At 47.2% G+C, this 24,166-nt stretch overlaps 1 protein-coding gene and 1 pseudogene across 4 annotated transcripts in view; one reads left to right on the top strand and one right to left on the bottom strand.

The window, feature by feature from the left end:
* The window catches only part of USP42 (ubiquitin specific peptidase 42), a 674,575-nt gene that overhangs the window by 594,726 nt on the left and 55,683 nt on the right, over positions 1 to 24,166 (bottom strand). The window lies entirely within an intron of this gene.
* LOC147684874 (large ribosomal subunit protein mL43 pseudogene) lies at positions 9,548 to 10,020 on the top strand (annotated as a pseudogene).

Here is a 24,166-nt window from a genome sequence, read left to right as displayed (position 1 = left end):
TCTTTATCTCATGCTTTCCTTTCGCTTTGCCTTCATAACTTTGGGGTATTATCCTCATTCCGTATGTATTCCGGTATCTGGTAACAATACTTCTTATTTTTTTTATTTTTTATCCTGGCGTCAATGGGTGGGCGGGGTCTGTGTGCGGGCGACTGCGTTGGGTTATAGATTGCTTTGTCGTACATCCTGTTTTGTGCTTGCTAGAGCAGGCGCCTCGGTCGTTTCCTTTAAATTGATCTGTAATTATTCTATTTCTGTACCTGCTCACTTTATCATAGTGTTAGAATATATGGTAACAGATATGTCTGTTTCTTTTTCCTCGCTTATTAGGCTGGGGGGGGTTAAACATAAAACGAAACCTTCGTCTTATCCTGTAACGTGTTCTGAGCTCAATACAATGTTTATCCTGATTCGCTGCCGGACCTCAGGGTTGTCGGCTGAAGAGCTGTGTCATTTGATAACATAGTGGGTCTTATTCTTGTGTTGCGGCCGGCCCCTGTGGTTATTGTCCCGTGCTTGTAATTTTATTGAACTGAACAATAAAGTGTTTTTTTTTTTAAAAGACTGATATTTGCATATAACCCAGACCTTTGTGACTGGAGATGAATGTTTGCATTGTTCATCATTACGTCCATCATTTGTTCCTTTTGTTTTTCTCGCCCCAAGTGGGAAGAGTATGCCCAGACGTGGGTCCCATGCTCACTGCGCCACTGGATTCTACCTAGCCTGGCTGATGAGGGTTGGTGCCCCGAAATCAGTCCCAGAATGCTTGTTTCCAGTACAGGTAGGACCTGGCTTGGCAGTTCGGGCTAGACTGTTCCTGTGAGGCACAGGGTCAAGACTGATTTGCATGAGGAGGAGCCACGCTAGCAACCAAGATGGCCGCGTAGGCTCCCGGCTCCGCCAACCTCTGCCTCCCGCCGGAATATCCTGTCATTTATCCTGTCTTTGCGCCCAGCCGCAATGTGTATGAACCTGCCGTGAGATTCATGGTGCTATCCCGAGATCGCTACTTGCTCGGCTGACGAAGATATGTCGAGTGGAAGTTTGCGGCCTAGATCTGCCCGGAAGCCGGGGTCTCGAGTGCTGGCCCATCCGGTTTCAGTTGAACAACATCGGCTGTGGTGGTGTGATTGGGTCCGGTCTACCGGAGTGGAAAAAGGAAATTTCTCTTTCGCTTTTTCGGATGCATGCGGATGACGGTTGGCTGCCTTGGTGAGGGTCGGAGGAGGGGTGACAGCCCAACGCTAGCAGTTGTGGACGGAGGCCCTGCCCGGTGACCCGGTAACGGGCCTGCTGGTGTTCGCTGGGTTTGGTTCTCCGACTACGGTGGCAGCCCCAGGATATCATCGAAACAATATATAAGTCTCCCTCTGCAGTCGACCGTTTCCTATTTGCCCGCTCCCCTCTGAGAGATCGAGCCGCTGGGGGAAGCGATCATGATCGTTACCGACCCAAGAGTGGTTGAACAGACTGTGAGTGAACCGTCGCTGCGAACTGTGTTGGCGGCCATTGGGGCACTTCATGTGTACATTGAAGACCGCATTCAGATGACGATGGAGCGCTTGGTTGAGATGTTACGAATCGGACCGGACCCTACTCCATTACAAAAAACAGCGACAGCAGAGACACCCAATATGGCCAGGAAGTAGACCCCCCCATTGTGTGAGGTATCGGAGCCTTTGACCAGTGTTTTGAAAGATGAACACAAGTTCAATGCCACCAATGGATTGTTAAGCATACGATCGTTGCCGACTATGGAAGGACTAATTGATGTTCCCACTCCAGAAACTTTTGATGAGAATTGTTATTGGAATGGCGCTGCTTCACTTCCCTATGTATCGGAGCTGCTAAGATGGCGGACTAATCAACGCTGGGAGTTCACAACGGGGAAGGGAGTCTCTGGACCTGATGACGTTCACGGCACTCTCGTTCTACTACTTTGTCTTGCATTGAGTTCTATTATATTTTCCTCGTACTCGGACTGTCTTGCGGAAGAGGTGGCTTATCAGGAGGGGACTCATGTGTCTGATCGGAAGGGGCAAGGATGAGATCGAAAGACTGGGTTTGACTCAAGTATCGATGGGCACGGGATTTGCTAAACCTATGCTATAGTAAGGCTGGGCGGTGTTTGAAGATCCCCTTGTCAAGACACATATTTGCTGTCCGATTGATTTTTTACTTCAATTTGGGGGGCCTTGGTTCTGGCGGGGGGGGGGCGACCGGGAGCCTGTACGAATATGCCCTCCTCCACTTCTCTTCTCTACTTCGGTAGATTTCTTCTTTTAGAACTTAGTTAGTTGGGGCGACAGGCACGCTGCTACTGGGGGTTAGGCGATAGCCGTTTGCAGGGGTGTAGGGTGGGGGGATGGGTTTATTGTTTTCTTTCTGTTATCGCCCATATGGTTTTTTCTCTTTTTCAATTTTTTCCCACTCTTTCCTTTACTCGTAATATTGGCGAAATATCCTGATCCTTAACCTCTAGTACCTGGTTGCCATGATTCTCTTGCAGTTTTGATTTTATGGGTGGGAATGTTTTGAGGGTCCACAACTAAACGTTAACCGGTTATACTGATGTAATTTTATTTTGTGCTTAATAGTGCGAGCCTCTCAAATATCCTTGCTGTTCCACGACTATCCTGTTTTTATGTACCAATTCACCCTGTCATTATTGGATGTATGTATGGCACCAGATATGTCTGTTTATTGTTTGTTTTAAACAATAAAAAGATTTATGAAACAAAAAATGATTTGCATATGGCTGGGTCAAAACTGGAAAGGTGTGGTGAGCAAAAGAACAGTGCATTAAGCCCAGATCTTTGTGACAGGGGGTGAATGTTTGCATTGTTCAGCATTCCGTCCATCAATTCTTCCTTTTTGCAACGAAAGGACTAAGGCGCAAGCTGCCTGTGGTGGCTACGGTACAAAGAAGTTGGTCAAAGCGGAAGGAAAATATTTATATAAATCACACCACCCAAAAGAAACACATTATTCAATAATGTCTACAATTTTGTAAATGACCGCAATTAATTTAATGCATCTTTTCAGGGTCATGTGGTCTTCCTCAATCACGTACAACTGATGGTTAGACAGGTTTACTGTATTATGAATGTAAATATTGTGAATCTCTTATCTTCACCCTCTTCAAACCTTACTCAAGCACTCTTTTGAGCACCTTTTATCCTCTCTTCCTCTTGGGAGCACCATTTGGCAACTGTACAGATTGATTTCATTATGATGACTATAATATAAACTTGCCGAGAATTTTAGACATTATTGAATAATGTGTTTCTTTTGGGTTGTGTGATTTATATGAATATTTTCCTTCTGCTTTGACCAACTTATTTGTACCGCATTTGACCCAGGTCTGGCGGATCATTGGGATACCCCATTGTTGTTTAACGGCTTGTGGTGGCTAGGGGGGAAAGGATGGGGTTGACGAACAAGTTACTTACGTTCGGTAACGCTTTTTCTGGTGGATACAGTATTTGCCTGTGGATTCCTTACCTTGTGAATATCCCCCTGCGTCAGCAACGTTCGGAAAATTCTTTTGCAGCACGCCGGCGTGGACGACGTCATAGGAGCACGGCATCGCGCGCGACTCCGACTGACGTCACTGACTCCTTATTAGGCTCATGTCGGCGTGATGACATCAGTTTCGCCCTTTTTTCCGTGCCTTCGAGGCACCCGGACGGACCAATAACAATAGATATAAACATACACAATGTACATAGCACAAAATATTCAAGATAACACACAGTGTGAAGTTAAAGCATGAGAACACAGTATATAAAACATATATATATATATATACCACCCACACACACACACTCAGTCTCCCATTCAAATACTTGGGCAACCAATCAATAACCCATATAGCCACTCATATAGCTACTGATCAACACATGCAACAGCTTACACAACAACAGACATACTGATGCACACATTCTAACAGTATAGTCACTAACCCATGCATTCAGTAAGACACATTTAATCTCCCACTCATACAGTCAGTCACGCACCTACTAAATCCATTATCCAAACACTCATACATACATTCATTCTACAACATGTTAAACACATTTTTGACTTTCAGGAACACACATTAAATGGATGATGTCATCAGTGATGTCACTCACCATGTCATGAATGATGTAATATGTGACATCATCAGCAGTGGATTGCGGGCGCGCAAGTTATAGTGAGTCCAACTAACTATAACGTGGTAATTTCAATGGTTTTGTATGAGTAAAATGTTCTGCTAACTATAACGTTTGTGAAACCTATGGTTTTTTCACTGAATTTCATAGTTTTTTTAAAAGCTAATTCCTTTGTTTATCTATTTTTTAACCTAAGTTTTTAGTTTTTTTTAAGCTGTTTTTTTATAACTTTTTTTTATATAAAAAAAATTTCAATGTATATATATAATTTTGTTATCATATTTTCCTGGTGCGCTTAGGGTGCGCGCACCGGTGAGCTTACCTGTATCATTTTATCTTGTAGCGCTCCCGGTGCGCGCACCGGTGAGCTCTTCCGAGAGCGTAGCGAGAGCGCTAATTCTGCCTTCGTAAAAAAAATATGTATGATAACTAAATTATAATGCAAGACATTCAGTACCATACTTAAAAAAAGCAGTATTTTTAAATTTCGAAATGAAATTGATTTTGCATTTCCGTACAGCTAGCAAAACGTCACTCAAGCGCCCCCTGAAGCGCCTACGTTCACGCCGCGTAAGCGCCCCCGGAAGCGCTCCGGAGCGCGCAGCGTAAGCGCGTCAAGTCACATGACCTTAAAATAACACTTTTAATTGGTTGCTAACAGGGGGCCGATGTTCCGCGTGCAGGAGAGACTAATATTCCGGTCCTCCTGTACGCGGACGACGCGGTCCTCTTGGCACGAACAGGTGTTGCCCTTAACAAGTTATTGGCCTCTTTTGGGGACTTTATGAGTTCCCTAGATTTAAAAATAAATACGCAAAAATCTCATGTTATGATCAAGGGACTCAATGGCAGAAAAAAGAAACCCATAACCTTTGTTTGCACAGGAAAAGAGGTACATAGGGTTCCTTCTTTTACTTATTTGGGTGTCCTATTCGATGATAAAGGCACTTGGGGTGCTCAACATAAGGTTAAATCTAATGCAGTGAGTAGATCTGCTGGAGCCATCTTGAATTTCGCTAAGAAATTGGGGTCAAGACCGACGAACGCCATTCTTAAAGTATATAACGCTAAAAGCATGGCGATCGCCACATATGGGGCTTCGATTTGGGATATACGAGTCCAGTCCTCATTCAGAGGGCAGAAAACAGGTTTCTCAGATCATTACTCACTGTTCCCCAGTCCACCCCCACCTATACTATCCATTCAGAGCTGGGGGTTGGGTATGTCTCAGACGTTATAAAAGCCGCCCCTGTCATTTCCTGGTTAAAAACTTGGCTAAACGAAGAGATTTCATTAAACCATAAAATCCTTGAAGATTGCTTAAGTATGGATGGAGCCTTAAAGATCCCATGGTTGACGTACGTAAAAACAATGTTAACCCAGGTGGGACGTATTGATCTTTTTAACTCCCCTAAGGGCATCCAAAAGGAGGATGTCAAAACGATTAAGGCATCACTGAAATTTTTTTTTATAGCAGAGCGGGAGGAAATAGAATTAAAGAAAATAACGGTGAGAAGAAACTTTGCGCTTAAAACTGTCCCAGGTCCAGAACCATACCTGGTATTTGTCAATAAACCATTTCACGCTTTCTTTTAATTAGATTTCGTTTGAATTTAATACATTTTCTGTTGGGCACATACTATAGATGGGATACTCCTGATAACAATAAGCCATGCGACTGTGATCACTTTTCACCTCAGGACACATTACATTTCATTATGTTCTGCGATCACTACGATAAAATCAGAAGAAAATATCTTGTTCCCATCCTTAGAGAGGCTGGCGTTTTACAGGTTAGGCCTGCGCTCTTATTTCTGCAACTTTTGCACAATGCAAATGTCACTTTTCATGTTGCTAATTTTTTAGTAGCAGGAGTACGAATTAACAAAATGCGCAGCAAAGGTAACAATGGATTAATTATAAACGAAATATCTTAAGTGTATCTATAATAGACAATAGATATCAGATATCATGATGTTTTAAAATGTTTTAATAGTCTTTTCAAACCCTTGGATTGTATATATTGTTTGTTTATGCACTTGTCACTTTAAAAATAGTCTCCTTGATGATATGATTTACGATTCATCATGTATACACATTATGTACATATTTTTGATATTGTCTTTTTATATCTTGAGTAATTGATGAACTGTACCCTGTGTCTTTTTATGATTTTCAAAAATCGAATAAAAGTGATTGACTGACTGACTGGTTGCTAACAGTTTTTGTTTACAAATAATGAAATCCCCACCCATTTCCTTCACTTCTTCTTTCACTTTTGTGACTGCAAGACCTGTCTTTCTGCTCTTGGATCTTTGTTGGATTACCATGGCTGCCAGAGAATCCAGTAGCAGCGATGACCCAGATAGATTTTTAGATGAAGAGGTTCCACAGCCTAAAAAAAAGGAGCATTTTATCTGGAATTTTTTTTCATAGCAGACCAAAAAAAGCAAATGCTCCAAAAGTGGAGTGTATAATTTGTCAAACTGTCCTGTCACGGGGTGACCCTTCCAAAAAATATTCCTTTGGAAATTCTACTATGATTCGGCACGTCGAGGAGGCACCCTCAGAACTATGCCCGAGAGAGTGTAAGGGCTCTTGCACAAGAGGCTTCAGGGGACGGTGCTTCTACCTCAACTGGAGGAGCAACTTCATCAACAGTGAGGGGGCGACCAGACCAGCTGATCCCCAATATTCAGCCTGCTTTTAATGATGCAACAATTAAATGCAGAAAATGTGATCAGCTACTTTGTTATGGGAAACAAAGTGTTATGCTCATGGTTCAAGCAATAGAGAACCACCGCTGCCATCCCCAGCCCTAATTTTGATTTTTTTATTTTGCTCCTGTTGAGCAGTTTCCCATTCCCTGTTTTTGTTAAAAAAAAAAGAAAAAAGAAGAAAAAAAAAGTTATTTTCAGAACTACCTCCAATTCTCATCAAAGAGCTGTATTCTTTATAAAAAGGAAACAGAGTTTTTCCCGGTGGTGCGCTCAGGGTGCGCGTACCAGAGAGCGTACCTGGGAACGCACCCAGCGCTTACCCCGCGAAAATATAAAAAAAAAAAAAAGGTTTTTTTGCCCTTCAAGGTCCTTCTAGGCCCCCCTCAGAAAACCTAGGGGGTCAGGGGGTGTCTACTCTGCCCCCTTTTAAATATTTACCCCTTTCTTTTTCACCTCTTGTGACTCAATTCTACAGAGACACAAGATGGCCTACTCTCCAGACTGTTTAGAATGTTGAAAGACAACCGACAGCCAATCACCTTTCTGCTCGCGCACTCCCGTGGCGCGCCGGGTGCGCTCCCCGGTAAGCGTACCGGTGATCGCCCGCAGCGCGCCTATAGATATATATGTGTTTTTGAAGTTAATTTCCTAAAAAAAAAAAAAACACTGGAGCAATTTTCACAAAACATAGCAAAGGCACATCTGCGTACCAGTCCCTACAATTTTGCCAAGTTTGGCGTAATTCCGTTCAGCGGTTCGGGCTGTAGACTTGTCAGACCGTCCTATGGAAATTAGCATGGAGAAAACACGTTTTGGGACCCCCCTTTTTTCTCAGCCCCCACTTCACGAATACTCCCGAAACTTTCAGGGAAGGAGCGCAGCGGAGCTGGCCAAAATTTTTGAAAATTACACACAAATTCCTCAACCGGTGCCGGTGCCAGAGTTGTTCCCAATAGAATGTTGCGGATTTCCTATGGTAGCCAAACCTAACTATAATAGGTAATATAATATAATATTATATATATATATATATATATATATATATATATATATATATATATATATATATATATATATATATACACACACACCTTCAACATCACCACAATCTTAGGTATCGAAGAGTGGACAATGGGGAGGCGGGTGGGCATGTGAGGAATCCACAGGCAGATACTGTATCGACCAGAAAAAGCGTTACCGAAGGTAAGTAACTTGTTCTTCTGATGGATACATCTGCCAGTGGATTCCTCACCTTGTGAATAGAGTTCCACAGAAGTCCCCACTCCCGGAGGAGGGTGTCCACTCTTTTATACCAGAAAATCCTGGAGGACAGAACGCGCAAAGTGGCCATCCCTCCTCACTTCGGAATCTAAGCAGTAATGCTTTGTGAAAGTGTGGAGGGAAGCCCAAGTTGCCGCTCTACAAATGTCCTCTACAGGTACACCCCTAGACAAAGCAGATGTAGAAGACTTTGCTCTAGTAGAGTGAGCTCTTATACCCTCTGGAGGTTCCTTACAAGCCAGGGTGTAGCAGATCTTGATTCATAGTATAATCCATCTTGAGATAGTGCGCTTGTGCACAGCTCTTCCTTTTCTGCAGGCAGCAAATCCAACAAAAAGCTGGTCATCCACTCGATAGTCTTTTGTTCTATCAAGATAAAAGCTCACCGCCCTCTTGGGGTCCAGACGGTGAAGTCGCTCCTCCTCTTGGAAAGGTGAGGGGGAGGATAAAAGGAAGGGAGGGTAACGGACTGTCCTAGAGGGAAAGGAGTTACCACCTTAGGCAGAAAAGCAGCCCTGGTCCTTAGAACCATTCTTTCAGCATGAATGGATAAAGAACCAATAGTTCAGCATGAATGGTCAAGAACGGGGGCTTTGAACTAAGAGCTTGAAGCTCACTTACCCTTCCTGCCGAGGTTATCGCAACCAGGAAGACCGTCTTAAAAGATAAAAGTCTCATGGGACTCTTGTGCAAAGGTTCAAAAGGAGAACCCATCAGAAATGTAAGCACAAGATTCAAGTCCCATTGAGGCACAATAAAGGGAGTAGTAGAATATTTTTTTATAAGGCCCTTTAAAAACTTTAGAACAGGTGTCTCCAACCGGTCGATCGCGAGCTACCGGTAGCTCGCCGACCCTCTGGGAGTAGCTCGCGATGCTTCCTAATTACAGAGACGTCATTTAAGCATTTTATTTTGTATCCCTTAGTTGTCTTTGTCTGCTATAAGCCCTTGCCCGCCCTCACACAAACCAGCTGTTCTGATTTGCTGAAGCAAGCTTAGCTGGGGTGAGTCGGGCTAAAGAACGTGACGTTCTTCCTGAAGTCACGCGCCACCTGCCTTTCCAGGCAGGCACCGTGCTTTATAATTGCCATCGGATCCTCGTGGGAAGCTGCGCAGGACTGGTAAGTGTGCCCCTGGATTAATAGCACCATAGATCTTAAAACCGGCTAAGTGTATTGTAACTAAGGCCTTTGATTTTAACATCAGCTGCCACTGCGCTTTACATCAGACTTCAGTAACTAAGCGCAGTGGCAGTCGATATTAAAAATCCAAGGTCTTTGCAGGCACTGAGCTACTGCCACGGTCACAGCCGATGTGAAAATCGAAAGTCCGGCCGAGTGTGTTTGCTCTTCCACGGACAGTGCTGTGTGGATCCCAGCCTGCAGCATGACCTCCCGTGGAACCCCAAGCAGGTTCCTGCAGAGCGTGCTGCAGAACGGAGTACAACTGTACGTGTGCCAGCTCAGGAGGCTCACCCTGGTTTTCAGCAAGGACGCACAGAATTCAAGGGGTGCCAGAGAGTTTATAGAAGAAAACGTTGTAGATTTTGCCAAACGGAATCCTGGCATTGTGATGTATGTTACTCCCCAGAAATGCGCCATCCTAAGCTCATAGCAGAAAATTTGAACGAAGCAGTGAAGGAAGAGCTGGTAACTAGCAAATCTGCTGATGAAATTATACAACTTGTTCAGAAAATGGCTAATCAGTTTGGACTGGACATTATCCGCATATGCAAAATGTACCACACGGACAGCCCCAGCATCCAGGGGCAGTGGCACCCCTTCATCAACAAGCCAACCCTTCTGAATGTCAAAGCTTTTGACTCGGTTAACCAAACACAAAACGAACTGCCTAAATAAAGTTTAGGAAAAGGACTTGATAAAAAAAAAGAAAATCGAAAGTCCTTGCCTGCACTGTGCTGTATCAGGCAGGCAACTAGAGCCAAATTTCAGGGGGGGCTGAAAATATTTCGGGGGGGGGGGGGCTAATTCTTCCAACCACGGACAAAGTGGCTGTGAGAAGGGGTGACCCCACAACAAAAGCCTCATTTACAGCTAAATGGTCTTTTAAAGACCTGTACTTGGGTGCGGCTGCAATTACATGCTCACCAGCCCACGAAGCTGGTCAGCCCAGGCTGACACGCACAATGGGGGTGGGGTGGGGTCATATTGAAGCCCCGTGAGCCCAATGGTTGTTACGCGCCTGTGCTGTATTATATATTCTTTCAGTTTTAAAGCGCAGTGGCAGCAGATGTTGAAATCAAAGCGCTTTACATGTACTGACCCGATCCTCCCAAAACAGGCCCATCACTTTGTGCCAAGGCAGCTCTGCTTGTGTGACATGGAGCTGTGTTTTGCTGCACCATCGCTACGACAAACACATTGATTTGTTAAGTACTTTTATTACTATGCGTTTAATAGAGGCAGTTTACAATTTTAGTGGCTGAGAAGATGCAATTTCTTTTTGCTACTTAGAAGAATGTTAAATGAAGGACTCTATTATTACACTGATTCAGATACTCATGGCCTATGCATGAAGGAGCAAAGCAGGCTGGTGAGTGCAGTAGTGATCTGGAGTGTGTGTGCATGCACGAGGTGACATTTTCAATTAAAGCAAATAGGGACTAATAGGAGCTATAATGTAGCCCTCTTTATGCATAGTTACAGAAATGTCTGTGAAATATCAGTTTTCCCACAGCTCTGGCCTGGAGATGAGAGCCCATTTGAAATACCATGAGAATAAAGCATTCTACCAGTGTGCTATTTCTTTTTCATAATTATTTTCAGGAAGTTATGTTTTATATAAAAAGAATCAAACTATCTGTTTTTGCATGTGTTCGTATTGTTTGTAGGTGAGTCCTACTCAACAGAAGTGTGATAAGGCTGGACTAGATGGATGTATTGTATTGCTTTTTTAATGGATTACAAAGGGTCGTTCCTGGCTAGTACCTGTTATTGATCTGACTATGGAGCTTTCTGTTTATTGAGGTATGCTCTGAGGGACATTGCCCTATTTTTCATGCTACTATATTATTACTGGAAGTAGAAGAGAACTGTACAGCGAGCGCAAGGCTTAGCAGACAGTCTGTTGCTGAACATTGCAGAACTATGCATTTTCTGAAAATGAACTTTGCGGAGTTAAAGCATGTGTTATAGAAGTGAGTGAAGTGCTTTATAATGAAATTAAGGTTGCCACCTTTCCAAATATCGGCCACTTGTTGTTCCAAAAATCTGCAAAGGTTCGGACATGAAAGCAAATCATATTTATTAATTTGTACCATAACTTTTCTCCCTGTGTTTTACATTTTTTGATAATGAAGAAATGGGAAGACTTCTGTTGTAGCATTTTTATAGCTCTTACTAATGTGTGGCACAGAAGCACTTACCTACATGGTTAGCAAGCTATGACTTGTGTAGGATGGTAGTTCGAAGTGTTTGCTTTGGTTTTTGATTCTATGTGGGAAGTGTTTCCGTGTCTTGCCTGATGAACTCCAAGGTGCAGTTTTCATGGTATGGGACGCAGCACGTAGCAGTGTGGTGAATGAGGTGTGAGGCAGATATACAGTTTATTATGTTATGATTTTCAGTCTGCAGACAACTTTGAACAGCTCTATAGGTCTATCTATGTGTATTTTGTTCAAACCACAGTATGGGTCACAAAGAAATTAGGCTTAGAGACAATGAAGCAGGGCGTGGGAGGGGTCTCCAAAAAATGCGCGAATTGCCTGGCCTTTAGTGGCTCATGACGATTTTCACTGATCAGAAGTAGCTCTCACTACAGAAAAGGTTGGAGACCCCTGCCTTAGAACCACAGGAGATTTAAACAAAGGCGGCTGATCCGGAGACAGAGAAAAGCTGACAAAGCCGAAAGATAACCCTTAACCGTAGCCACAGCAAACCCTTGCCGAGCCAGGAAAAGAACAAATTGTAGTATGTCAGATAAACGAGCCCTCAAAGGGTCAATGGACTTCTCACCACACCTAGACACAAATGTAGACGATCTGTATGAATAGATTGACTTGGTGGAGTCATGCCAGGCCGATAAAATGACATCTACTACATCATGTGGGAGAGAAAAGGAATTCAGGTTGCCCCGTTCAATCTCCAGGCATGAAGGTGTAAGGTCTGAAGGTGGGGGTGTAGAACCTGCCCCTCCATCTGAGAGAGGAGATCTGCCCTGAGAGGGAGACGGAGCGGCGGGCACGAGGTGAGGCGGAGAAGATCTGTATACCACACCCTTCTTGGCCAATTCGGGGCGATCAAAATGACTTGGGCCCGGTATTGGCGAATCTTCCTCAGAACCCAAGGAATCAAGGGTATGGGAGTAAACGCGTAAGAGTTGTGAATCTCAACTCAACTGAAACGTGTCCCCCAAGGCTCCCTGCATCGGAAACTGAAGACTGCAGAATGACGGGCAGTGGGCATTCTCATGAGTGGCGAACAGGTCCACCCGAGGAGTCCCCCACGTCCGAAAGATGTGACTAACTACCTCTGGATGAAGCCTCCACTTGTGGTCGGCTCAGAACTGCCGACTGAGACTGTCTGCACGCACGTTTAGAACTCAGGCCAGATGATTTGCCATCAGACAAATCTGATGATCCTGAAACCGGCACCAGAGACGCAAAGCCTCTCTGCAGAGACACTACAACCCTACTCCTCCCTGCTTGTTGACATACCACATCGCGGTGGTGTTGTCCGTCAGGACCTGAACCGACCGACCGCGAAGGGAAGGGAGGAAGGCCTTGAGTGCTAGACGCATTGCCCGTAACTCCAGAAGGTTGATGTGAAGCAACCTTTCCTCAGGAGACCATAGACCCTTGATCTCCAGATCCCCCAGATGAGCACCCCACCCTAGAGTGAATGCAACTGTTATTACCGTGACCACCGATGGAGGTAGGTGGAAGGGCTTTCCTTGAGACAGATTGCCCTCCACGCTCCACCAAGACAGATCCGCTGCAGTTTCTCTGGAGATCCTGATCGACTCCCTCAGATCTCCGTTGTGTTGATACCACTGCCTGCGGAGGCACCACTGGAGTGCCCTCATATGCCAGCGTGCATGGTTGACCAGCAGAATGCAGGAAGCCATCAGACCGAGCAGACTGGAACAACCGCTCCATTGTGAAATAAAGGAATCATTTCATGTATGTCGCGAATCCGTTGAGGAGGAGAGAATGCCCGACATACAGTTGTATCCAGTACTGCACCAATGAACAGGTTGCGCTGGGAGGGCACCAGGTGAGATTTGGGTACATTTATCGAAAAACCCAACCTGTACAACAACTGAGTTGTGTCTTGCAGATGATGGAGCACTTTCTCTGGAGATTCCGCCTTGATCAGCCAATCGTCCAGATAAGGGAATAATGGAATCCCTGACCTTCTGAGATGTTCTGCCACCACAGCCATCACCTTGGTGAAGACACGAGGCGCAGTAGTAAGACGAAACGGAAGGACCACAAACTGGTAATGCTGCGATCCCACCGTAAAACGGAGATACTTCCTGTGCGACTTCAGGATTGGGTTGTGAAAATATGCATCCTGCAACTCGATCGACACTATCCAGTCTTCTTCCTGCAGCGCTTGAAGAACCTGCGCAAGGGTGAGCATCTTGCACTTCTCCTGCTTCAGGTAAAGGTTCAAGATCTTGAGATCCAGGATTGGACGAAGTAGCATACCCATTTTCCACGAGATTGAGAACCCAAAGATTTGATGTAACCGATTCCAAATCCCATAGAAAATAGGTAAGCCGACCCCCTAAAGGACCTGCATGATCCGGATTGGCGGATCTAGGGCTGCTTTGCTGCTGTCGGAGGGGGGTGGGTAGCAGAAGAGGAAGAGGAAGAGGCCTGTAGTCCACGGGGACGAGCTCTTTGTCTGCCTCTGTAGGACCTATACAACGGATTTTGCTGCTGCTGCTGCTGTGTCTGCCTATAGGGTCAAAAAGAAGATTTTCCAAATCCCCTATATCTTTTGGTCACAGAGCCTCTGGATTGCAGACCCAAAGATTTTGCTGTTGCCCTGCTGTCCTTAAACCGTTCTAAAGCAGCATCAGCCTTCTTTTCAAAAAGGCCTGAGCCATCAAAGGGCAAATCCATTACTGCGGCCTGAACATCAGCCGAGAACTCAGAGGTCTTTCGCCAAGCTGCTTTCTAGTGGCAATCGAAGAGCCCATTACTCTTGCTACCGAGTCTGCCGTGTCCATACCACTTTGAATGACCTGCCGAGCAGCAGCTTGCGTGTCAGAAATCACCTCGTTGACATTTTTTCTGTCCTCTTCAGGAAGCTTAGGTGACAACTGCTTCACTGAATCCATCAAAGCATGGATATACTGTCCTAGCAAACAAGTGGCATTTGTTGATTTTAAGGCCATACTGCCAGATGAAAATACTTTTTTTGCAGTCTGGTCCAACTTCTTTGACTCTTTGTCTCCAGGTACCTGAGGAAAAGTACCTACAGATCTCTTAGAGCAGGCAGCTTGCACCACCAAACTCTCCGGCAAGGGATGAGAGGACAAAAAGTCAGGGTCACCAGGAGCCACTCTGTAACGCCTAGCCACGGCCTTAAGACACTGCAGGAGCCGTTGGAGGCCTACTCCATACTTCCAGTATTGGATCCGTTAGGGCGTCAGTAAAGGGAAGAATGGGTTCAACAACTGATGCAGGTGAATGAAGAACTTCAGTTAGTATATTTGACTTTTATTTAGCTGTAGGCAAAGTCAAATTCAACAAGTTGCTGCCTTCTTAATCACAACGTGATCAGGCGCAACATCCTTAGAAGGAGAACCTGACAGAGTTTAAATCCCACTCAGGGGACAGCTCTAACCCACTTGCCTCTCTCAAGTCATCAAAATAATCCTCAGGATCAAGAAGTTCACCTTCCTCGTATTCAGCTTCCCTATAACTCTGCTCCTCCAAAAGGCGCTGGGCTTCCCGCCTCAACCTCTCCTTTCAAATCGACTTCGTTGGATCCGGTATCGACTGCGAAGGCTCCGGAGCCGGCGTCGAACAAGGTGCCGGGGTCGGCGTCGAGCTTCGAGGCAGATCTCGAGATCTATTCGACGTCGGTGAAACCGCATACGGCGTTGATGACTTCGGTGGCGCTGAGATATGCCAAGGAGGAGTCGGCGTCAGCATAAAAGGAAGGAAAGGCGCCGGAGCATAGGCTTGAGGCACACCCAAATTATAAGCCAATGGACCCATGGGACCAGCCGGTGCTCCATAGGGGTACATGGCTCTCGCATAAACACCATACATGGCATTTAAAAAATGCGATGGGTCCGGTCCAGGACCTGGAAAGGGAGGATACGAACCCACCGGCTGCTCCTGAGGAGGCTGCACCGGGGTCGACACCTCATGTTCCTCTTTGTCCTCGGGTTGGCCAACCGGAGTCGTCGAGCCTTGAGGATCAAGAACCTCTTCCTCCTCACGCTCCGCAAATTGCGATGGAACTGGAGACGGATTCAACTCCGAAGCCGGTGAATGTTCCGGAGTCTCACAAGGCCAGACCTCACCTTCAGGATCCTGACCCCGTGAGGGAGTTACCATGCCCCTTCGTTGCCTTCTTTCAGATGACTTAGCTTTTGAGTTCGAATCCTTCCCTGAATGATGCCTGGAACTAGGTCGCCTCTTCTTATGCTTCTTCTTCGAAGACCTGGAAAACTGCCCCGACGTCGACTTCGAAGCCGACCTCGAACGAGACCTCGACCTCGATTTCGATCTTGACTTAGAACACCTCGACTTCGACCTCGAACTCTTCCTGACCTCCATACCTTTCAATTTGGCAACAAGCAGTTTAGCCTCACGTTCTTGAAGAGCCTTCGGGTTCATCTTTAAACAGGATCGACAACTCTGGACGTCGTGATCCGAACTCAGACACCAGAGGCAGTCACTATGCGGATCCGTGATGGACATCATCTTCCAGCATGCATCACAGGGCTTAAAACCTGTCTTCTTCGACGACATCTTTCGAAAAGACAGCAACACCAAAAAAGATACTGAAGAAATCCAACAGTAAGAAAGTTACCACGAATCGCAACAGAAGATTCCCGAAACCGTTAGCGTCGATGACGCGGAAAAAAGGGAACTGATGTCATCACGCGGACGTGGGCCTAATAAGGAGTCAGTGACGTCAGTCGGAGTCGCGTGCGATGCCGTGCTCCTATGACGTTGTCCACGCCGGCGTGCTGCAAAAGAATTTTCCGAACATTGCTGACGCAGGGGGATATTCACAAGGTGAGGAATCCACTAGCAGATGTATCCATCAGAAAGCCTGCACTGTAGCCATGGAAGGGGTAGAAGGCGGCTATTGCAGGGCCAAAGTGAATCCCAATAACTTATTGGTGGCCCTACTGCCTTTAAAACACTCAAGTGCCATCTCACCAAAAATGTGAGTGTCGTTGAAGGGCATGTCTATAAGGGATGCCTGGACAACCCCCAAAATGCCAGTTGTTCTCAGTAAGACCTGACCGTGGAAGCAATGGCTCTACCCATAGAGTCAGCCATGTCCAATCCTCATCTGATATTGAACTTCACTGCATCACTACCATATATGGGAGAGTATGGCTCAGCGCTCATCCGAGACCACAGGCAGCACTTGCACAACCAAATACCATACAGTATGGTAATAGCAGCCCAATAAGCACACAGTGTTTAATGACAGCAGTGGCAGACTAGTGGAAGAAATAAATCGTCTTCGCAAAGGTGTCCAGCCTCTTGGAATCCCTATCCGGTGGTGTTTAAGGGAACGCACTGAGATTGATTTTGGAGGTTGGGGCTTGGACCACCAGGCAATGGTCCTGTGCACAAGAGTGCTTTTGCAGGGATTGGCCCATACCTCAAGCATCAGGGAGGGCTTCATTGAAGGGAGTAGGGTATTTGAAGGGGACATTTCAAGTTGCAGCACCTCTAAGATGTTAGTCTTGACTTCAACCCTGGGCAGCAACAGGATCAGAACTTCAGCCACCTTCCGGACCACATTCGCAAAAGAGACACCTTCCTCCTCTGTGCTACCATGGGAGAAGAGAAGAGAACAGTGTCTGATGAGGTATCCAGACCACTGGCACTTGTCATAGGCCCTGGGCTTCCCTAGGGGTCGGAATAACCATATTGATCCCCAGATCCCCTCCATTTGTGTTCTTCAGTGGGCCCTTCTGGAACATAGGGCTCTATCTCCAATTCAGGACATGTGGGTCCGGTCGACACCAGAGCCGACGTCGGGCAGTGCCGGTCTAGCTCTGTACCAGAGTTGGGAATCATGATGGGTTTTTGCCACTGGGAACGGCACGCCTGAACCAGTATTTGGAAGAGGTTGCAAAGTCGTGTCTGGGGCCGATCTAGATACACCAACTTAACACCAACTGTAAACTTCACATACATGAAGGGTATGACAGCAATTAAGCAATAAAAGAAAATTTAGTTATGAGAAGTTAAAAAAAGAGCATGTGCCAGACCATAAAACAGATCTCTTTCACATGAAGCATCATCATAAACATCCCGGTCCTGAAACCTCCCACTCAGGTCCATGCTGCTGCACAGATCATCCCATATGCAAGGGGCACACATCAGACCTTCTGGCATCCAATACAGTGGTTCAGCCCACCAAGGTTCCTGCATGCCAAAAAAAGATCCTTGGACTGCACAAACTGACAAACTGCGAGCAGGAAACTCAACCCTGCCAGCCATGATTTAGTGTTTGTCAAGATCAAAGCAGTCACACTGGATGCTGAATCCTCACCCGCCATTGGGGAGCATCCTCATGTGTACCTGCCCTGCTGTCACCATGTGATCTGATTAGGACTTCTCTTACTAAGGAAACATTGTATTGCACCTCTGAACTAACCCCAACGAACAAGTTACTTTCCTTCGGTAACGCTTTTTCTGGTAGATACAGTATCTGCCTGTGGATTCCTCACCTTGTGAATATCCCCTTCCGTCAGCAATATTCGGAAATTCTTTCGTAGCTTCGCGCCGACGTCACCGAAGCACGGCATCGCGCGCGACTCCGCTGACGTCACCGACACCATATTAGGCCCACGCCGGCGTGATGACATTAGTTCCGCCCTTTTTTCCGTGCCTTCGAGGCACACGGACAGACCGATGACAGTAGAAATATATACAGTATACACAGTACCAAATGTCAAGATAAAACACACACATAGTGTGAAGCCAGTGCAGGAAAACATTTAAAATAAAACATTTCCTTTGAAAATAATATATTATATATATATATATATATATATACACATATACATATACATATACACAAACAATACATTACAATTACTCTGGTATAGAAGAGTGGACAACGGGGAGGAGGGTGGGTCAGGGAGGAATCCACAGGCAGATACTGTATCTACCAGAAAAAGCATTACCGAAGGTAAGTAACTTGTTCTTCTGATGGATACATCTGCCAGTGGATTCCTCACCTTGTGAATAGATTCCCACAGCAGTCCCCACTCCCGGAGGAGGGTGTCCACTCCGCTATACCAAGAAATCTTGGAGGACAGAGCGCGCAAAGCGGCCGTCCCCCCTCACTTCGGAATCCAAGAAGTAATGCTTCGCGAAAGTGTGGAGGGAGGCCCAAGTCGCGGCTCTGCAAATGTCCTCTACAGGCACACCTCTTGCCAAAGCAGATGTTGCAGACTTAGCTCTAGTGGAATGAGCCCTTATACCCGCTGGAGGTACCTTACCCGCCAGGGAGTAGCAGATCTTGATGCATAAAATTATCCATCTTGATAGCGTGCGCTTGTTGACAGCCTTCCCCTTCCTGCAGCCAGCAAATCCAACAAACAGCTGGTCATCTGACCTGAACTCACTCGTCCTGTCCAGATAAAAGCTCACCGCCCTCTTAGGGTCCGGGGGGGGAAGTCTCTCCTCCTCCTTGGAAAGGTGAGGGGGAGGATAAAAAGGTAGGGAGGGTAACGGACTGCCCGAGATGGAAAGGAGTTCCCACCTTTGGCAGAAAAGCAGCCCTGGTCCTGAGAACCATTAGATCAGCATGAATGGATAAAAACGGAGGCTTGAAGCTCACTTACCCTCCTTGCCGAGGTAATTGCTATCAGAAAAACAGTCTTGAAAACCAAAAGCCTCAAGGGACACTTGTGTAATGGCTCGAAAGGCGAACCCATCAGGAAAGTAAGTACAAGGTTCAAGTCCCACTGAGGCACAATAAAAGGAGTTGGTGGAAATTTATTGGTAAGGCCCTTGATTAACCGTAAAACAATAGGTGACTTAAACAAAGAGGGCTGGTCCGGCAAAAAAGGAAAGTCGATAAGGCCGACAAATAACCCTTCATAGTTGCCACCGCAAAACCCTGCTGGGCCAAGGAGAGCAAATTGAAGAATATTGGACAAACGAGGCCTTAAAGGGTCAATGGACTTCTTCCCACACCAAGCAACAAACTTAGACCATCTATAGGAATAAATGGACTTGGTGGAGTCACGCCTGGCTGACAAAATGACATCCACCACATCGTGTGTAGGAGAGAAAAGGAACTCAGGTTGCCCTGTTCAATCTCCAGGCATGAAGGTGTAAGGTCTGGGGTGGGGGTGTAGAACCTGCCCCTCCATCTGGGAGAGAAGATCTGCCCTGTGAGGGAGACGGAGCGGCGAGCACGAGGAGAGGTGGAGAAGATCTGTGTACCACACCCTTCTTGGCCAATCCGGGGCGATCAATATAACTTGGGCCCGGTCTTGTCGAACCTTCCTCAGAACCCGAGGAATCAAGGGTATGGGGGGGAAACGCATAAAGAAGCCGTGAGTCCCAACGCAACTGAAACGCGTCCCCCAAGGCTCCCTGCATCGGAAACTGGAGGCTGCAGTATGACCGGCAGTGAGCATTCTCGTGAGTGGCGAACAGATCCACCAGAGGAGTTCCCCTAGTCCGAAAGACCTGACGAACTGCCTCTGGATGGAGCCTCCACTCGTGGTCGGCGGAGAACTGCCGACAGAGTGTCTGCATGAACATTCAGAACTCCGGCCAGATGATTTGCCATCAGACAAACCTGATGGTCCTGAACCCCGGACCAGAGACGCAGCGCCTCTCTGCAGAGACACTGCGACCCCACTCCTCCTTGCTTGTTGACATACCACATAGCGGTCATGTTGTCCGTCAGGACTTGAACGGACTGACCGCAAAGGGAAGGGAAGAAGGCCTTGAGTGCCAAACGTATTGCCCGCAACTCTAGAAGTTGATGTGAAGCAACCTTTCCTCTGGAGACCAAATACCTTTTATCTCCAGATCCCCCAGATGAGCACCTCACCCTAGAGTGGATGCATCCGTTATCACTGTGGCCACAGTTGGAGGTAGATGAAAAGGCTTTCCTTGTGACAGATTGCCTTCCACACTCCACCAAGTCAGATCCGCTGCAGTTTCTCTGGAGATCCTCACTGACTCCCTGAGATCTCCGTTGTTTTGATACCACTGCCTGCGGAGGCACCACTGGAGTGCCCTCATGTGCCAGCATGCATGGTTGACCAGCAGAATGCAAGAAGCCATCAGACCGAGCAAGCAAAGGACCTTCAGGACTGGAACGACCGCTCCATTGAAAAACAAAGGAATCATTTCTTGTATGTCGTGAATCCTTTGAGGAGGAGGGAATGCACGGCATACAGTAGTGTCCAGTACCGCACCTATGAACAGGTTGCGCTGGGAGGGCACCAGTTGAAATTTAGGTACATTTATCGAAAAACCCAACCTGTGCAACAACGGAGTTGTCTCCTGCAGGTGATGGAGCACCTTCTCTGGCGACTCTGCTTTCATCAGCCAGTCGTCCAGATACGGGATTACAGGTATCCCCCACCTCCTGAGATGCGCTGCCACCACTGCCATCACCAAAGTGAAGAATCGAGGCGCAGTAGTAAGGCCAAACGGAAGGACCGCAAACTGGTAGTGTTGCGACCCAACCGTAAAAAGGAGATACTTTCTGTGCGACTTCAAGATGGGAATATGAAAATACACATCCTGCAAATCGATTGACACCATCCAGTCTTCTTCCATCAGCGCCTGAAGAACCTGAGCAAGGGTGAGCATCTTGAACTTCTCTTGCTTCAGATACAAGTTCAAGATCCAGGATTGGCCGAAGCCTGCCATCCTTCTTGGGGATCAGAAAATACCGGGAGTAGCATCCCTGACCCCTTTCCTGCTCCGGAACCACCTCTATCAAACCTTTTCTGAACAGCGCCAGGACTTCCTCCTGCAGGAGAAGCAGGTGGTCCTCCAAACAATAACCCTGGCAAGGAGGGTAATTTGGGGGAAACTCCCGAAAGGGAAGAGCATACCCATTCTCCACGAGACTGAGAACCCAAAGATCCGATGTAATCAATTCCCAATCTCGTAAGTAAGCCGGCCCCCCACTGGGCCCCCCACTGGGCCCACATGATCCTGAATGGCGGATCTAGGGCTGCTTTGCTGCGTTGGCAGGGGGCTGGGAAGGGGAAGAGGAAGAAGAGGCGACTTGACGACCTCTGGGACGAGCTCTCTGTCTGCCCCTGTACGCCTTGTACAGTGTGTTTTGCTGCTGCTGGGGCTGTTGCTGAGTTGACTTGTAGGAACGAAAAGAAGATCTGCCAAACCCTCTAAAGCGTTGCACAAAGGTGCCCCTGGTCTGAAGGCCCAACGACTTAGCCGTCGCCCTGCTGTCTTTAACCCCTTCCACGCTCATGACGAGCTGGGCTCGTCATGGCGTAGCCTCCTCGCACGCTGATGCCGAGCCCAGCTCGTCATGAAGCATGGGATTTTGAAAATCTGAGCATGCGAGCAGAATTCTCTGAGCGCGGATGCGGTTAAAACGTTCTAAAGCAGCATCTGCCTTTTTGCCAAACAAACCAGATCCATCAAATGGAAGATCCATTAATGCAGACTGGACATCTGTAGAAAACTCAGACGATTTTAGCCATGCAGCTCTCCTCATAGCCACCGAAGAGCCCATGACCCTCGCCACGGAATCCGCTGTGTCCAAAACACTCTGGATCACCTGCCTTGCTGCAGCCTGAGTGTCCGAGATTACCTCCTGGATGTCTTTTCTATCATCCTCAGGTATCTTTGGCACCAATTGTTTTACAGTATCCATAAGGGCGTGGATATAACGCCCCATCAGGCGGGTCGCATTTGTGGACTTCAAAGCCATGCTGGCGGAGGAGAAAACCTTTTTAGCAGCCTGATCCTGTTTTCTCGACTCCTTTTCTGCAGGAACCTGTGGAAAAGCTCCCGTTGATCTTTTGGAACAGCCAGCCTGCACCACCAAACTCTCAGGCAGAGGGCGAGTGGACAAAAACTCCGGGTCATCAGGAGCAACCCTATATCTCCTGGCAACTGCCCTAGATACTGAAGAAGTTGACAAAGGTTTCTTCCAAACTTCTAAAATTGGCTCTGCCAGGGAATCATTAAATGGCAGTATTGGCTCAATCACTGAAGATGGTGAGTGAAGGACCTCTGTGAGAAGGTTCGACTTAAACTCAGCAGTAGGCAGAGTAATATTCAATAAGTTTGCCGCCTTCCTTATCACGACATGGTAAGGAGCCACATCCTTAGAGGGTGCATCCGGGCCTGAAGCTAAATCCCACTCAGGGGACAGTTCAAGGCCACTAGCCACAGTCAGGTCATAAAATGGGTCCTCAGACTCCTGCAGCTCACCCTCCTCCAGATTTTCTTCTCGAAACCTCTCTTCCTCCATAAGCCTCTGGGCTTCACGCCTCGACCTGTGCTTCAAATACGATGCCGACGGATCCATTGTCGACTCCGTCGGAGCCGGTGCCGGCGCCGATACCGACGTCGGACGAGGCAATTTGACACGAGGTCGATCAGGGTTCGGCATCGGAGTTGATGGATTCGGCGTAGAAGGATTCGGCGTTGACGGCTTCGGCGTTGATGGCTTCGGCGTTGATGGCTTCGGAGTTGAAGGCCTCGCCGGCGTCGGAAAATGCCAATGCGGAGCAGAAGCCGGCATAAAGGGCGGAGAGGGCACAGGAGCATAGGTCTGGGGAACACCCAAACAAAACGCCATCGGACCCATGGGCCAGCAGAAGCCCCAGTGGGGTACATAGCCCTGGAATATATGCCAAACATTGCATTCAGGAACTGCGTCGGATCCTGATCTGGAGCCGGGAAGGCTGGGTACGAACCCCCAGGCTACTCTTGAGGGCGCGGAGTCGATACGATGTCGACCTCCTCTTCGGGCTGGTGCACCGGAGTCGACGTACACTCGGAAACGGAGCCTCTCCCTCATCAACCACCTCCTCCTCACCTTCATCCTCCCGATCTGAAGGATGGGACGGAACCGGAGATGGATTAGTTATCTGCCTCGGAGAACCTGGCGAATTCGCATGCGACACCTCACCCTCGGGGTCCTGCTCTTCCGAAGCCGAAGACACCACGACCTTCTCAACCAGCTTCACCTGTGACTTCGGCTTTGAACCCGAGTCCTTCCTCGAGTGATGTCGGGACTCATGGGTTCTCTTCTTAGGTTTCTTCTTTGAAGATCTCGAAGCGTGGGCAGAGGACGAGTCCGAGCACGACCTCGAATGAGTCATTGACCTCGAACGCCGAGTTCGCGACCTCAAACTTTTCTTCTCTTTTCTGCCTTTAAGTTTCGCCACTAGAAGCCTGGTTTCTCTCTCCCGGAGGGCCTTAGGTGTCATCTTCTTACAAGACTGGCAGTCTTCGACATCATGGTCGGAGCTTAGACACCATACGCAGCATTCATGTGGATCCATAATGGACATGGTTTTTCCACATTCCCCACAAGCTTTAAACCCAGTATTCTTCGAAGACATGTCGAGAGAGACGACAATGAAGCACAATTATTACAAGGTAACAAAGTTACAGCAATTGCTACGGACGATCCCTAGAAAACCGTTAGCGCCGACGACGCGGAAAAAAGGGAACTGATGTCATCATGCCGGCGTAGGCCTAATATGGTGTCGGTGACGTCAGCGGAGTCGCGTGCGATGCCGTGCTTCTATGACATCGCCCACGTCGGCGCGAAGCTACGAAAGAATTTCCGAATGTTGCTG

The sequence above is a fragment of the Lissotriton vulgaris genome, chromosome 10 (genome assembly GCF_964263255.1).
Source record: "Lissotriton vulgaris chromosome 10, aLisVul1.2, whole genome shotgun sequence".
NCBI lineage: Eukaryota > Metazoa > Chordata > Amphibia > Caudata > Salamandridae > Lissotriton > Lissotriton vulgaris.
The sequence above is the reverse complement of the archived record's forward strand: the minus strand, read 5'-3'. Positions and strand labels throughout refer to the sequence as shown.